The sequence below is a fragment of the Cyprinodon tularosa genome, unplaced genomic scaffold (assembly GCF_016077235.1).
Source record: "Cyprinodon tularosa strain WSP-4 unplaced genomic scaffold, ASM1607723v1 ctg1684, whole genome shotgun sequence".
Classification (NCBI taxonomy): Eukaryota; Metazoa; Chordata; class Actinopteri; order Cyprinodontiformes; family Cyprinodontidae; genus Cyprinodon; species Cyprinodon tularosa.
This window is the reverse complement of record NW_024038518.1, coordinates 1-16,150: the sequence shown is the minus strand read 5'-3', so window position 1 is coordinate 16,150 and position 16,150 is coordinate 1. Positions and strand designations below refer to the sequence as shown.

Sequence of the window (16,150 nt, the reverse complement as noted above, 5' to 3'; positions counted from 1 at the left end):
AGAAGTCATTTAATTATCAGCGGTGACAGAATCCAATCATAGATAATCAGACATAGAAGCCAACAAAATCAGAGCTTTAAGTATTTGCAGTCACTGAATCTGATCACAGAATCAAAGTGCAGAAAGAGCAGAAGAAAGAAGCTGATGGAAATGATCAGAAGCTTAACTTCATATTGTTGAAGACACTGGAAGAAATGCAATAAATCTTTTTTTTTTTTTTTTTTAAATACCAACAGCTTATAGTACTTAAAACTGAAAAATTATTAATTCAATATAAATTCTTTTTTGTTTTAATGTTAAGTAACCTTGTTTCAGAACATATGTATTTGCCATATCAGTTTTCTTGTTTTTTTTGCATAAAACATGGCCACTAACCATAAATATGAAGATGGAAGAATGACCACAATTCTTATATAGTTTGTAGCAAAAACGTGGAACGAAATATTCTAATTACATGAAAGTAATTATAAAATGTTCTTTTAGAAAGAATTTAAAATCTTGCCTTTCCTTAATTACATTTTAAACACTCATTTCATTTCATCATTTATGGACCTGTCATATAAAACTGGGCCCTGGGTGAGGACACCTGTCTCCTGGCTGCTCTGCCTGCGATTAAACCTACAATCACAAATTGTCATCATTATGTTTTGCTGCAACATATTTGTTTCAGATTTTAGTGTGAAACCTATTGTATTTACCACTGGATAAGGGTCCTCTGGTTCAGGAGGAACCGCTGCAGACAGCTGGCCTCCATCAGGGAGTGGCAGTTTAGCACCAGTTCTCTGATGTGGAGGTAGTGGCTCAGCACTTTGGTCCACCGAGGAAGCCAGACAGACTGCAGCGAGCACAGGTTGATGCACATGTCCTCCACTAAGCAGCTGGTGCTGGACCACTGGGATAGACCCCTTGAATGACCAATCAGACACCTCTTCACACTGTCCACACCTGGGGACACTCCAGTGTTCCTGGGGGCCTTGAAGGGACCATGGGCCAGTTTGGTTATGTGTCTGGGCTGATACTGGATCCTCCTCTTGTCCCCATCAGGAAGAGCAGACCACAGGAACATGACCTCTGTGACCTGCTTCTGGTCCAGGTACAGAGTCTGAGGGAGGGACATCAAGTACACAGCCAAATCCTGCACCTTATTCCAGCCAGGGATGCTATCGGGTCAAAGAGCTACAGACTGCAAGAAATCATTAGAATACAAACACAGCATGTTAAAATCATTGTGTCAGATTACAGACATGAGGACTGTGGCGCCGCAGATAGTGAATAGACTACTTACAGGAGGCTGGTCTGCAGCAATGCAGCCATGTGATGTTGCAGCACCAGAGAATCCACTTGACTGTGCAGGAGGCAGTGGAGGCTCAGAGAACTGGATCAGAGGAGGTAGTCCTGGACTGGAGGTGGACAACTACAGCTGTTTGTAATGATTGCAGTAGAGCAAAAGCCTGTTAATCAGCTTTCAATTAAAATCAGCTGTTCTTGAGCAAGGAAACCTCTAAAACCTGCAGGACAGCGGCCCTTGAGGACCAAGTTTGGGGATACCTGCCATATACCTGAATGCTGTGTCTGTGCATTAGCCTTTAAATCTGACAGATTTACAATACAGCTAATTTAATGAACCAATGTAATAACTCCACAGAGCTTCAGTTTCTACACTAGCCAAATCTCATAAATTGGTAAAATACCAGGCAACATCAAGCTCATATTTTGCTTTTTGCTCTTAGTTACAAGAATCTGATAATTTGAAAAAAAAAAAACTATACATACAAGTATGTAGACACACACTGAAACTAATTACCTTGAAAACAAGTCCCCACAGGCAGCTGCTGCTGCTTGTTTTTGCAGCCAAACTCTACACTAGTAGGCATTTTTACTGAGCATCTCTGTGGGAGTGGGGAGTACCAGCATAGTGGACGGTGGCTTCACTTTTTTCAGGCAAGCATCAATCCAGTGAAGAAATAGAAATAAAGTAAATAGAGATCACTGATCTGTAGTTACTAGTTTGTCAGCTCTGTGCTGCCATAGGGCCAAATGTCTGCCTACATTAATGCAAGATCTGCTCCTGAAATCTGATGTGTTATACCTATCTGTAAATGCTTGCAACTTAAAAGTCCAATTTTCCACTTATGGTTAACACATGGTATAAATTAAAACAATGAAAGTTATGCAAGGAGTCATTTAATAATCAGCGGTCACAGAATCCATTCACAGAGTCAGAGCTTTATTTGATATTGTTGACACTGGACCAATAACTGCAATAATTTTTTTTTTTTTTTAAACAGCTTACTGTACCTAATACAAAAAAATAAATATTTTCAATATAAATTCTTTTTTTGTTTTATATTGAATGTATATTTTGATCAATAAAATAAATATTTTTTAAACAGTAAAAACAGTGTATACTACTTCAAGCTAAAAAAATATATACATTCAATATAAAACAAAAAAAGAATTTATATTGAAATATAAATTTTTCAGTTTTCAGTACAAAAAAACTTTTAGAAAAAAAAATCTACTGAAACAGCTTTGTGATGGTCTTGCCATCAACTTCTGCCAGAAGGTCCAGAGTTCCGTCTTTTAATGAGTCCTCATAGGGCTCAAAGAGTTTGCCAGCGATGTCCAAGATGCTTCCATCTTCCAGAAGAATCTCAGTTATTTCAGGTGCAGAGTCTTTTTCCATCGCTCCCAGAATCTGGATTCTGGTCACAACAGCTTTCTGTTTCTGTGAAAATAACAAAACATGAAGTTAGAGCAAATCATCAGCTTAAAAAAAACATATTTATTTCAAAGGTCTCTGGAAATACATTTGAAATTGTCAGTCTAATGTTAAGTAACCTTGTTTCAGAACATATGTATTTGCCATATCAGTTTTCTTGTTTTTTTGCATAAAACATGGCCACTAACCATAAATATGAAGATGGAAGAATGACGAATATTCTTATATAGTTTGTAACAAAAACGTGGAACGAAATATTCTAATTACATGAAAGTAATTGCAAAATGTTCTTTTAGAAAGAAGTTAAAATCTTGCATGTCCTTAATTACATTTTAAACACTCATTTAATTTCATCATTTATTGACCTGTCATATAAACCTCACAATGAACACGGTTCTGGCATTTTCTTCTTTTCTTCTTCTCCAGAATATTGCCAAAATGAGAAAGAGCTTTTCCAGGGGTGATGCTAAGAAACTAATCAAAGGTTGTTTTTTTTTTTTACTGCTGGATTTTTGCAATTCTTTTCTATCAAATCAGGAGGTTCACACACTGTACTTAAAAGCCTTCAGCTGACCCAAATGCTACAGCCAGAGTTCTGAACAAAATTAAAAACAGAGATCTTTTTTTTTTTTCTTTTCATCCTTGCTTCTCTGCATTGGTTTCCTGTTAAATCCAGAATAGAAATGAAAATGCTTCCTAAGTGACCAAGCTCCATCTTACATTGGAGATCTGATTGTTCCTTATGTTCCTAACAGAGCACTTCGCTCTCAATCTGCAGGTTTACTAGTGGTTCCTAGAATTTCTAAAAGTAGAATGGGAGGCTACTTATAAAGCAAGGCTTATAACATCCCTGTTTGTGAAGTCTTTACAGAGTAATAGAGCTACGGACCATGACTGCTGGCGGAAAATCAACCTATTTTATTCTCCCTGCTGTTCCCTAATGTTCTCCTCCCAGGAGATCAGATCAGCCATTACCTTCTATAAGATTAAAGATATTACTAAATCAGTGCTTTTGTTCTCTTTTGCATGTGTTCTCATTATCCAGTCTGTCATGGTAAATGGCCTTTCATGCTGCTTCAGGTTCTGCTGGAGTTCTCATCTCCTCCATAAAAGAAGAGTGGTGGCTGCTGGAGAAGCACTCAAAGCATTATGATTTTTTAGTAACCATGACTTGGATTAATCGTACCACAGCAGAATTATAAAGAAAATGCAATTTTTTACAATTTTCATTACTGAACCTTGAAGTGAAAAAATGCAATACCTCTAACTTGGTGTAGGTTGTGCTTTGCAGCTGGACGTGGTTCTTAGAATCTAGTTTGACATGTGTCAACGTCACTCTGTCGCCCAAGGAGACTTCTAATATGGCACATTCCCTCCAGAGGGAGACCATAGCCACAGTTCCTTCCTGTTGAAAAATGGATATATGGTGAAGGGGGGCAGAAAAAGATGAAGAAAATCAATGCTATCTTTTTTCCAGAGTCCATATGATGCGGATTTTCTGAGATATGCAAACTTGTTTTACTCTGAGTTACATACTTGCTTTAATTGTAGAGTTCGGAGTGGAACAGAGTCTTTCCCAGACTGCACCTTTTTGATTGCAGACACCTAGAAAATGAAGCATACTTATAGTTAAGCTGTGACTTCAGTAACTAAAAAAAAATTATCAAATTTTTTTTTTTTTCTTTTAGAATTGTCTCTATTTGTAGGATTCCATCAGCAGCCATTCACAAAAGAAGAGTTGTAAAAGTGGTTGTAGAGTGGTTGTAAAAAGGTCGTGTCAACTGAAGTATATCTTTGCAAAGTGCAATAGCTGTCCTGTGTGCATGAGTTCTGACTGGTGCATAATGAATGTGAATGTAGTATTCAACACCCTGGAAGTAAGAATGAAATATCATTTGGAAAAAAGAAATTGCAAAAAAATGTAATTTAAAAACTCAATCTGAAAAACAGTCTTTGATAATAAAAAAAAAATGTGTATGAAAAATAAAACCAGTTTGGAAAAATATTACATGTAAACAAATGGAAGGAAATTGAGAGAAAAATTAAATATTCTCTGCTTGCAACAATAATGGCACAAAATTCACCTAATATGATGGTTGAATGTTCTGCTCACTGTAGATGTTTTAAAGCAACAAAATACTGTATTCCTTAATCTTACTTTAGTTTCAGACCCTACCTCCACTACCTCTCCCTCAACAGTCATGAGACCCTGCCTCTCTCCACAATCTCTCAGCAGTGTCACAGGTGATGGTGGGACCAGCAGAGCCTGTGCCTGGACCATCAGTTCATCAGAGACACTGATGGTGGGACCTCTGAAAAACTTGGTCTTGGGTGTGATGAGAATAGAGTAAGGGGGTGCACTTCCCCTTAGGACGTGGTCCCGAAGGACATAAGAATTTCCCTCCTTAACCTTATCAGCAAACATCTCAAAAAGAGTAATTTTAGCCAGAGTTTGGCCATCAGACAAAATTGCAGTCTGGTTTTTTTTTGTTACAGCAGGTCGTGCTGTTTCCCCCTCAAATTCCCAGCTTATTACCCTCTCAGAGTCTGTTTTCTTTAGGACCTTGACATGAAGCGGGGGAGGCCGGAAATAAGGAGAGTCCTTTTTTTCCCAGATTATCTTGGAGAGTGCCATCCTGTGACAGAAAAGAAGCAATTATTACACTTTTATATTATTTGTTGCTCACTAGTTGCTCTTAGATAAAGAGTATTATGAGTCAATGCAATCAGCTGGTTTTCCTTAGATAGAAAACTTTGTATCAATTTGACTGTATGATCTGGTTGAACTGAAAGTGCCTTGAAATGACATGTGTTGTGAATTTGGCGCTATATAAAAACTGAATTGAATGATCCAAAAATTATTGGAATTGATTATATATATATACATACATACATATATATATATATATATATATATATATATATATATATATATATATACACATACATATATACATATATATATATATATATACATATATATATATATATATATACATATATATATATATATATATATATATATATATATATATATATATATATACATATATATATATATACATACATATATATATATATACATATATATATACATATATATATATATACATACATATATATATATATACATATATATATATATATATATATATATATATATATATATATATATATATATATATATATATATATATATATATATATATATACATATATACACACATATACATACATATATATATATATACACATACACACACAGACACACACACACATACTTAGATTTATTTTGTAATTACACGAGTGTATCCAAAATGAAATTTCGTTTAAAACAGCTCTAGATAATTTCACTTTTTAAAGTGCAGCCTTGAAAACAGTAGTACATAAAAAATAGTAATATAAACACATGACTGTATATTTACAGTTCTAACATTTTTTCCCCTTTATAAATAAACCCTTTTACACAACATTCAGCATACACACACTATATATATATATATATATATATATATATACATACAAATATTGCATATATCTTCAGTTAAGTTTTAAATCTGAATAAAGATGTGTAATCTGAAAGCTAATTTTAAAATTTGTTTTGGTCTTTTAAGTGGTTGTGACATGTAAGAGATTATTGTAGTATGATCTCTGATTAAACTTTCTCCTATTCGTTCTGGGAGCAGCTGTCTGAACTGTGGTCTGATCCAGAATGGATGCCCTCTAGGCACGTCGGCCTCGCTACAACATCCAATGAGGGCTCTACGTATAAAATGTCGATCTTCCCTAGTCGCACCAGCTCATTGAACGACACTGCGCATGTGCAAAAGTAAAGCGCTTATTTTATAATTCGGCAGGCCACCCAAATTCATTTGATGTAATATTTCTGCCATACTAATAATTCCCCAAAATATTTTCAAAGAAGATATGTGCTAAAGTTGGCTAAAAATGGTAGCTGAACATTACATGTTTCATTTTGACAATCATCTGATGTCTGCCGACAGACATTAGCTTAAAAGAGACATTAGCTTAACATAGACATTAGCTTTACACTCGCAAAGACGACATTCGCTAACAAATTAAACATATCCCAATTTATGGGCAAACTTATCAATAAGTAAAGTAAAAATAAGGAAAATGTCAGATGTCGGTAATTTATAAATGTACCTACTCAAAATTAGTCTTTTCGTCGAGTTTTTTTTTTTTTTTTAAAGAAGCAGTTGTTCGTCGTGCATATACGGAGAGTCAAGTGCGAGAAGTGCGGAGCAGTTTATAAAACCACTGTAAATTGCGCATGCGCAAGAATACAATTGCCCGCCGCACCAAGAAAAAAGACGTGGAATGCGCAAAAATGTGCGATTTTTCACGCAGAACTGCTATAAGGAGGTTAGAGGGATTTTTAGCATATTTTCTTCTTAGATTAAAAACAAAGTGTTTTTCGGAAGGTAGTCTCGAACCCGCGAACCGTATTTCAGTCTACGTTGTTCCTCCGCCGCTTTAAATAGACCCTCCCAGGACGTAAATTCTTTCATCCATAGAATTAAAACTATGGCAGAGTTTTCTTCTTAGAGTAATATATTTCTGCTGTTATGGAAACCGTTGTACTGTTTTTAGCATATTTAAGTCTTACATTGAAAGCAGCGTTTATGGGAAAGTAGTGTCCAACCCGCGAACAGTATTTCAGTCTCTGTTGTTCCTCCGCCGCTTTAAATAGACCCTCCCAGGACGCAAATTCTCTCGTGCCTAGAATTAACACTATTGGAGGTTTTTTTTTATAGATTAATATATTTCTCCTGTTATGATAAACGTTGTACTGAAACCTTAAAAAGGATATTTATAGCAATAGGTAATGTTTTGTGCCCATTTTAACTTTTAAATTAGATATAATTTAATAATTTAGTCAGGTATAACAAGAGTAATTGAACTTTGTTGGGCTAAAATTGGAGAAAGCATAAGGTTTCAATGATGCTTAAATAACAAGTAGGTAAATACACATGTATATAATTAAATTTATTTTAACTGTGTATATGCCCACTAGCTTTAATGTAACAGTAGTGTAATTGTACGTATATCTGCCTAAGCAGAGCTTAATTGAGTTCATATAATCCCACAGAAGTCATCAAAGTTCATGTGAAGAGCATCACCTGCCCTAACTTCCAGCTGCTGTGATTTACATAGGCCCTGGCATCACTCAACTTATCTTTAAACATTTTACATCAAGGCTATGAAATGAGGGAACAACCAATCAGAACTTAAAAACAGCATTTATTTTCAGATTAAAGAACACATCATCTATCTAAAGAAGACCATAATAGAAAATATATCATAACACCAATTATTGATAAATAAAAAATAGGGCATACACTCATAACAGTTAAGTAACAAAGGAGGAGTTTTTACTATTGATTGGGTAAGTATAAACATCTAAATCCAAGTGAACATATTTAAAGACGTATCTACAGAGGTGCTTCCTTCTACAGTTTCTGTGGCAGAAGGTGGTAATGCAAAAGCAGCTGTGTCCAACTATATTGTTTTGGCCTGCCCACATTTGGTGAACTTATTAAAAGGCACCTCTCTGATATATTCTCATTTGCTGGTCTCAGTGGCGGTGGTGGGTAGACACAGGGGCAGAGCTAGATGGGGGGCCAGGGGTGGCCATGCCCAATCTTAGAAAATCATTGTCCACCCCTGTGGCCACCTCTACCCTTCATTTCCCTCTAATACAGACGGTGGCAGCAGTAATACTCCCAAGTGGAATACTCAAAAATTTTACATATATTACAATGACTTGACAACAAAAACACTGGTTAATTACGCACATCAATATGCTATCATTAAAGATGATAAGCACAGAATTCTTCAGAACTAGATTTTGTCTTTTACAGGGTAAAGACAAAACAATGTGTCTCTGCAAGTCATCTAGCAGTCTTCAGTGACATCATAGATTAACTATTTTAATACAAACTTAAATTATCAATTGATGTAGATATTAGTACTTGTAAATATTATTTTTATGCAGAATGATTATTGATAAAAGTATGTAAGTAATGACAATGGAAAAGATGTTCACTCAAAACCTGAAAGAATTTTATCCACTATACCTTTTATCTAGAAGCACAGATGTTTGAATATATTCGTCTACTTGTTAGCAAAGGTTGTGTGGGTTTGTGGAAAACAGTTTCTATTTATTTAGAAAATATGGAGGTTTTACTTGTTATTTTCCTGTTGGAACAGTGCAGATTGACTGTGAGGTTGTGGTGCCTATCTGAGGCCACCCCTCTGTGTACATTGGTTATTGCCTGGCCACCCTTATAAAAATGTTCTGGCTACGCCGCTCGGTGCACGGTCACTGAAGTGGCAGGTAAAACCAGTGTAGGAGCAGCTGAGGGGTATTTGGCACCTGCTGCCATCACTGTTGATTCAGGGTTCACCAGAATTATCTGCAGTGGTGGAACAGGAGCTGGGAGAGCAGGAGGAGGAGGAGCTGCTGAGATGATGAACTGCACAACAGCGGCACCCGCTGGTAGTCTAGCCTGGCACAGTAAAGGAGGCTGTCCTGCTATGTTTTTTTTTTGGGTGGGGGGTGGTGTCCACAGCAATGTCTCCTTCTGTAGCAAGGCCCTGGGTGAGGACACCTGTCTCCTGGCAGCTCTGCCTTCGATTAAACCTACAATCACAAATTGTCATCATTATGTTTTGCTGCAACATATTTGTTTCAGATTTTAGTGTGAAACCTATTGTATTTACCACTGGATAAGGGTCCTCTGGTTCAGGAGGAACCGCTGCAGACAGGTGGCCTCCATCAGGGAGTGGCAGTTTAGCACCAGTTCTCTGATGCGGAGGTAGTGGCTCAGCACTTTGGTCCACCGAGGAAGCCAGACAGACTGCAGCGAGCACAGGTTGATGCACATGTCCTCCACTAAGCAGCTGGTGCTGGACCACTGGGATAGGCCCCTTAAATGACCAATCAGACACCTCTTCACACTGTCCACACCTGGGGTCACTCCAGTGTTCCTGGGGGCCTTGAAGGGACCATGGGCCAGTTTGGTTATGTGTCTGGGCTGATACTGGATCCTCCTCTTGTCCCCATCAGGAAGAGCAGACCACAGGAACATGACCTCTGTGACCTGCTTCTGGTCCAGGTACAGAGTCTGAGGGACGGACATCAAGTACACAGCCAAATCCTGCACCTTATTCCAGCCAAGGATGCTATCGGGTCAAAGAGCTACAGACTGAGGATGTCTGAGGATGGGGACTGTCAGGTCCACCCAATCCTCTTCCTCTGGATCTGTTAATGACAGTCAGGGATTGACCATACTGTTCGTAAAGATACTCCATACCAGCATTACCTTTGGAAGTACACGGGAAAACAAAATAATGAAATATTAGTGAAGAACCTAACCCAAGTTAAATACTCTACTGACCTGACTTGACTACCTTGTTTAATAATTATCATTTAGTATTATCATCTGAATATAAAAATATCAAATATGAATATAAAAAAGACTTAATAAAATAATGCCTGATATACTTGAAGTTTTTACTTACAAAATACTGATTTTTAAAAGTAGTACTGCAAGTACAATTTGAGTCTGATACTTTTACTACTAGCTAGTTGCTTTGGTGCTTTCATATCAATGATGAATGTTTGTTGAAAGACAACACTATTAGAAAATCCATTATGGATTTTTATTAGTTGTTATCAACATATATGAGCTGACAGGAATCCTTCTTGCCTGTGTCCGCCCCCCAAGGTTGGCAGCGCTCGTGCAATGGAGTCTTCAGGATGTTGCAGCTGAGTCAGCTGAGTCTGTCCACAGCCTCCCTCTCAGCACTGCTGTAGTTCCCCCTGATCGCCTCCTCCATCTGGTCCTGGTTCCAGCACATCAGCACCTTCCAGGTGGTAGACCTGGAAGTGGGCGTCACTGGCACTGGTCCCTGCAGGTTAATCACAAACCAGAGTCAAATACTCTAACTCCTTCCTGCTGATCATTTGGTCCAGGTCCTTCTCAGAGACTGAACCAACCCCTCTAGTCAGAAGCTCCCCCCTGTTTGGCCAGCCCAACAGCAGCAGCATCTTCTTTATCAAGCTCTAAAACACACCTGGAAGGTTCATTGGTGTTTGATTGTTCATTAACCAAAAATGAGGCAAAGCAGTGAAAACAGTACAAGCACCTCAGAACCTGGCAGCCATTTATACTAGGTGGTGGCTGGGTTGGATGAAGCTCTAGTCAGTGATTAGGATCAAATAAAAGACACATTTTCACATTTACCTTGAAATTCTTTTTGGTTTGAGGAATGAATGCAGGCTGACCCTGGATCACTGCCACTTCTCTGTCCAATAGTATAAAAGAACAATGTGAATAATTAAAAACAATACTTATATCACAAAATTATTTGTTAAAGATCGTTTATGATTTCCACACCTTAAAGAACTTGTTCCTCCGTCCAAAAATCACTCTTTATGAGATGTTAGCTGATAGGGTTAAGGGGGAAATTCTTATGTCCTTCGGAACCACAGCCTTCGGGGAAGTGCACTCCTTATGCCATTGTCATCACGGCAAAGACAAGATTTTTCAGAGGTCCCACTATCAGTGTTTCTGATTAACTGATGGTCCAGGCACAGTCTGTGCTGGTCCCCCCCCATCCCATGTGACACTGCTGAGGGATTGGGGAGAGAGTCAGGGTCTAATATAAAAGAACAATTTGCATAATTAAAAACAATACTTATATCACAAAATTATTTGTTAAAGATGATTTATGATGTCCATACCTAAAAGAACTTGTTCCTCCGTCCAAAAATCACTCTTTATGAGATGTTAGCTGATAGGGTTAAGGGGGAAATTCTTATGTCCTTCGGAACCACAGCCAGTCTGTGCTGGTCCCCCCCCATCCCATGTGACACTGCTGAGGGATTGGGGAGAGAGGCAGGGTCTCATGACTGTTCAGGGAGAGGTAGTGGAGGTAGGGTCTGAAACTAAAGTAAGATTAAGGAATACAGTATTTTGTTGCTTTAAAACATCTACAGTGAGCAGAACATTCAACCATCATATTAGGTGAATTTTGTGCCATTATTGTTGCAAGCAGAGAATGTTTTTCATTTTCCTGAATTTCCTTTCATTTGTTTAAATGTAATATTTTTCCAAACTGGTTTTATATTTTCATATACATTTTTCTATCAAAGACTCTTTTTCTGATTAAGTTTTTCAGTTTTTTTTTTGCAATTTCTCTTTTCCAAAAAATATTCAATTTTACTTCCGGGGTGTGAATACTACATTCACATTAATTATGCACCAATCAGACCTCATACACACATTACAGCTATTGCGCTTTGCAAAGATATGTTTCAGTTGACATGACCTTTTTACAACTAGTACAATCCTTCTTTTGTGAGCAGCTGCTGATGTACTTTTACAAATACAGACAATTCTAAAAGAAAGATTTTTTTTTGCAACATCTATTCCAAGTTCATCAGCATTATGGAAAAATAAAGGAATACTCATTCTTACATTAGTTGTTTTGCTTCAAGCCATTATAAAACAATAATGTAGTGATAATGTACTGATAACATAATTTACCGTGAGAATTTCTTTTTACTTACTGAAGTCACAACTTTACTATAAGTATGCTTCATTTTCTAGGTGCTGTCAGGGAGTTTGCATATCTGAGAAAATCAGCATCATATGGACTCTGGAAAAAAGATAAAATGGATTTTCTTCATCTTTTTCTGCACACCTCCCCCATATCTCCATTTTTCAACAGGATGGAAGTTTGGCTGTGGTCTGCCTTTGGAGGGAATGTGTCTCTTTGGGCGACAGACTGACTTTGACACATGTCATTTGATTCCAAGAACTGACGATCCAGCAGCAGATTCTGTGAAATAAGACAAAAACTAAGCACATGTCACCAACATGCCATCAACATACATGTGTGCATTAGGTGTAAATTTTTTACTTTATTTCAGTTAAAAAAAAAAGTTTATTATTGTGAGGTATTTGTTTTTTTTTTTATTTCATGAGACATTTCTTGAATCATTAATTGAATATATACTGACAATTTATCAATTGCAGTAATAATTTATGTAATTTTGAATGAAATGGCTCTCCACACACATTCTGTGCCAAATGCATGTAACTCTGTTCATAGAGAAAGAGTAGCCCGGCCTATCGTCAAACATCAAGCTTAGAAATTCATTAAAACTACATTAAAACTACCCATCTATCTTAGCATTTAAATGAACGGTAGCTAACTGTCAGCACGGGTAGTCAAATTGGGAAATAAATTAAAAAAAAAGGGAACCGTTTCCAATTTTGGTTATTTCAATGTAGCACTTTTGAATGAATTATACTATTCTTTAAAATGTCACATATTTCGATAAAATACATACTTTCATGGCGGACATAATTAGAAAAGACCTACCTGCTCAGTGAACGGACAATGAAAAGCATTTTACCCACAAGGAACCGGGAACACAATGTTGAGAGACATTCAGGAACTGTCGGATATTTTGGCTTCGCCAACGAGTCAATATGTTTATTGAAAATACTGAATATTTTCAATATTCACTACTTTAAACCCTGACGTAGCAGCTAAACTACCAGACTGTCTTGCAATGGTTAAGTGTATATTGATCTTGACAGGCCGATCTGCAAATGTAACAGAAGCCGTTGTTGTTATGCTGATCTCACAGAAAACACCAGCAGAAACATGAAGGAACGTAACACGCAGGAGGGCTGTTTTTTTTTTTTTATTCTTATTATTTCTATTTAACAAATGTGCTGCTAACAATCGGGTTAAGTGACAATCTGTCACATATTTAGGTGTTAAAAACAAGATATATTTAAACTTACAGCTAGCAAAAGGAGTCCAAGCAGCCCCGTCGTGCCTGCAAGATGTTATGTAGAATCCAGGCAGGTGGAACGTGATTGGTCCAAAGTAAACCTTAAGGGGGAACCATTACTGTGTAGCACAAACCTATGGCGTCAGTTTAAAAAGATATATATTTTTTCATTCGGAGTTAAAATAAGTCCCAAATCCCTGTTTGTAATGATTCACATAACAAAAACGAAAGATTCAGAAAACTTCAGGATATCTTCAGATTAGTTTAAAATGGATAGCGAGCTATATCGGTGGCTTAGCCTAGCCACCGTGTTTACAGCTTTTCTTCGTCTGTGGTTGGAACCAACAGTTAATTACCGCCCCCTGCTGTACATATGCGTGTAGCGTCACCTAAATGAAAATCTGATTTTCATACATTCGGAGTTGAAATAATGATTAAACATGTTCAAATCAAACGCCATTTTTGTAATGATTCATATTTGTAATGGTTTTAACAATAATGGCTTTTTAATGTGATTTTTTTTTTCTTTTTTTTTTTATACACCTCCGAATGTATGAAAATCACGTTTTTTATAGATGTGACGCTACACACATATGGACAGCAGGTGGCGGTAGTCACCTGTTTTTTTTTTTTTTTTTTTTTTTCTTCACCCAAAAAAATGCTCATAGCTCTGGCCTAATACATCGTATCAATGTCACCGTTTAATTCTGGTCGGATAGGGGAACAACAAATGTAATAAAATAGCAGACACAGCAAAATAAATTGTGAAATAAATAAATAAATAAACCTTTTCTTGTTGAAGACAAAATGGAGTAAATTTAATATGGTGTGGAATAAGTATTAAAGTGTGTGGAATAAATGGCAGAAAACAATGAAATGTCAGAAAATGAAAATTCTAAATTACTTTCCTAAAAATAGTGGAAGTCAATAGCAGAAACACAGCAGACATGTTATGAATTAACAGCAAGCAGAAAGGCTTAAGACCTGTCCAGAAAGAGAGCAGAATCAAGCCAACATTGGAAAAAATAAGCAGAAAATTAATAAAATAGCAGAATAAATACTTAAAAAAAAAGTTGAATCTTATGTGGTTGAAAACAAAAAGGAGTGGCTTACAGTAAGGACAGGAAGTAAAATGTTAAAGAATATTTTATTGAATAAGTACTACAGTGTGAAACCCTATGTGGAATAAATGGCAGAAAAAAATGTTTAATTACTTTCCTAACAATATTTGAAGCCAACAGCAGAAACATGGCAAACATATTATGAATGAACAGCAAGCAGAAAAGCTTAATGAATGTCCAAGAAAGAGAGCAGAATCAAGCTAAAGTTGAAAAAATAAGCAGAAATGTATAAAGTAGCAGAAACAGCAAAAAATACATAGTATTAAAGTATGAAATCATTGTGGAAATGTCCCAACCTGTAAAAAAAACAAATTAAAATGGATTAAAATGTGTCAGTTGATCAGCATAGAGAAAACAGTGTCATCCTTAGAAGCTTGACAATCCAGAAACCTAAGTGCAAGACTGACCATAAGCAGAGGAAGGACAGAGAGAGAAGCTTTTAGAAAGAGAGCTAATAACTTAAAGAGCTGAATTTATCCTAAAAGTAGTTCCAAAGAATTCTTGAAATATTGAAAATCAAATACATTTTAACCTTTGAAATATTAGATAAGCATAGGGACAGATATATAATGGAGGCACATCTCATGAAAGGATGAACAAAGTGGTCTAGGTCATTCACAACCTTAATGGGAAGGAGAAATAAAATGGTTTGTCCCACCAGATCCTCTCATTGAATTAGCTGCAGTAGCTAAGCTTCAGTGAGTGTTCAGCTGCTAAACACCCCTCTGAACAAACGAATGGTGAGCCAAAACCGTATAAGCTATCCAAAAAATTATTTCCGTCTAAGCAACATCTATCCTTTGTCTCAGACTGGGGAAACTTTCATGTCTGTATGTCTTTCACACAAAAAAACGAAGCACAAACAAAATGGTGTGTCCCACCTGCTAGTTCCCATTGGTTTAGCTGCAGCACCTCACTCTCACATGCAGCAGCTCAGCCTCACAGAGCTTTCAGCTGCTCAGAAACGCCTCCGAACAAACGAGTGCTGAGCCAAAACCGTATTAGGTATTCAATATGCTGGGAAAAAATTATGAGTTTAATGTAGGAGCTTTTATTTTGAAGGGTCCCCGGAGTCTTATTTTGAAAGTCTATCAGGGTTGCGTGTGAAGGGAACGGTCATGGCCAGTAGTCATATTGTATCCACTTCCTAAAGTTAAATCAGTGTTGTCTCCCTCCATTAGATTAAAATGTGCTGTTTAAAGTGGTGGAGGCAAAATCTCTTTGAAGCACGGTTACCTTGACAACGTTAACGAGCCTGTCAGTGACAGAGAGACATGCGCTTCACTTTCGTTCCTTTGTTCTCAGGCTTTTTTGAATGAGAATATCAACTCCGAACAAACAAGTGCTGAAGACAAACCGTAAATGGTATCTAAAAAATTCTTTCAGTCTAAGCGAGAGCAATCCTTTGTCTCCAATTGGGGTAACTTTCATGGATGTAGCTCATTCACAACTTTAATGGGAAGGAGG

General features: G+C 36.9%; 1 long non-coding RNA gene across 3 annotated transcripts; it reads right to left on the bottom strand.

Annotated features, from left to right (window-relative positions):
- Positions 1–10,124: 10,124 nt before the first annotated feature.
- Positions 10,125–13,316, bottom strand: LOC119780956. Of its 3 annotated transcripts, XR_005280473.1 has the most exons (6): positions 13,142–13,316; positions 12,324–12,595; positions 11,496–11,656; positions 11,149–11,410; positions 10,996–11,056; positions 10,125–10,660 (listed from the first exon to the last, which is right to left on the bottom strand). It is a non-coding gene; the product is annotated as an uncharacterized LOC119780956 (long non-coding RNA). The 3 variants fall into 3 exon arrangements; XR_005280472.1 differs by lacking the exon at positions 13,142–13,316 and having other exon boundaries at positions 12,324–12,705; XR_005280474.1 differs by lacking the exons at positions 10,996–11,056; positions 13,142–13,316 and having other exon boundaries at positions 12,324–12,706.
- Between the last annotated feature and the right edge of the window lie 2,834 nt (positions 13,317–16,150).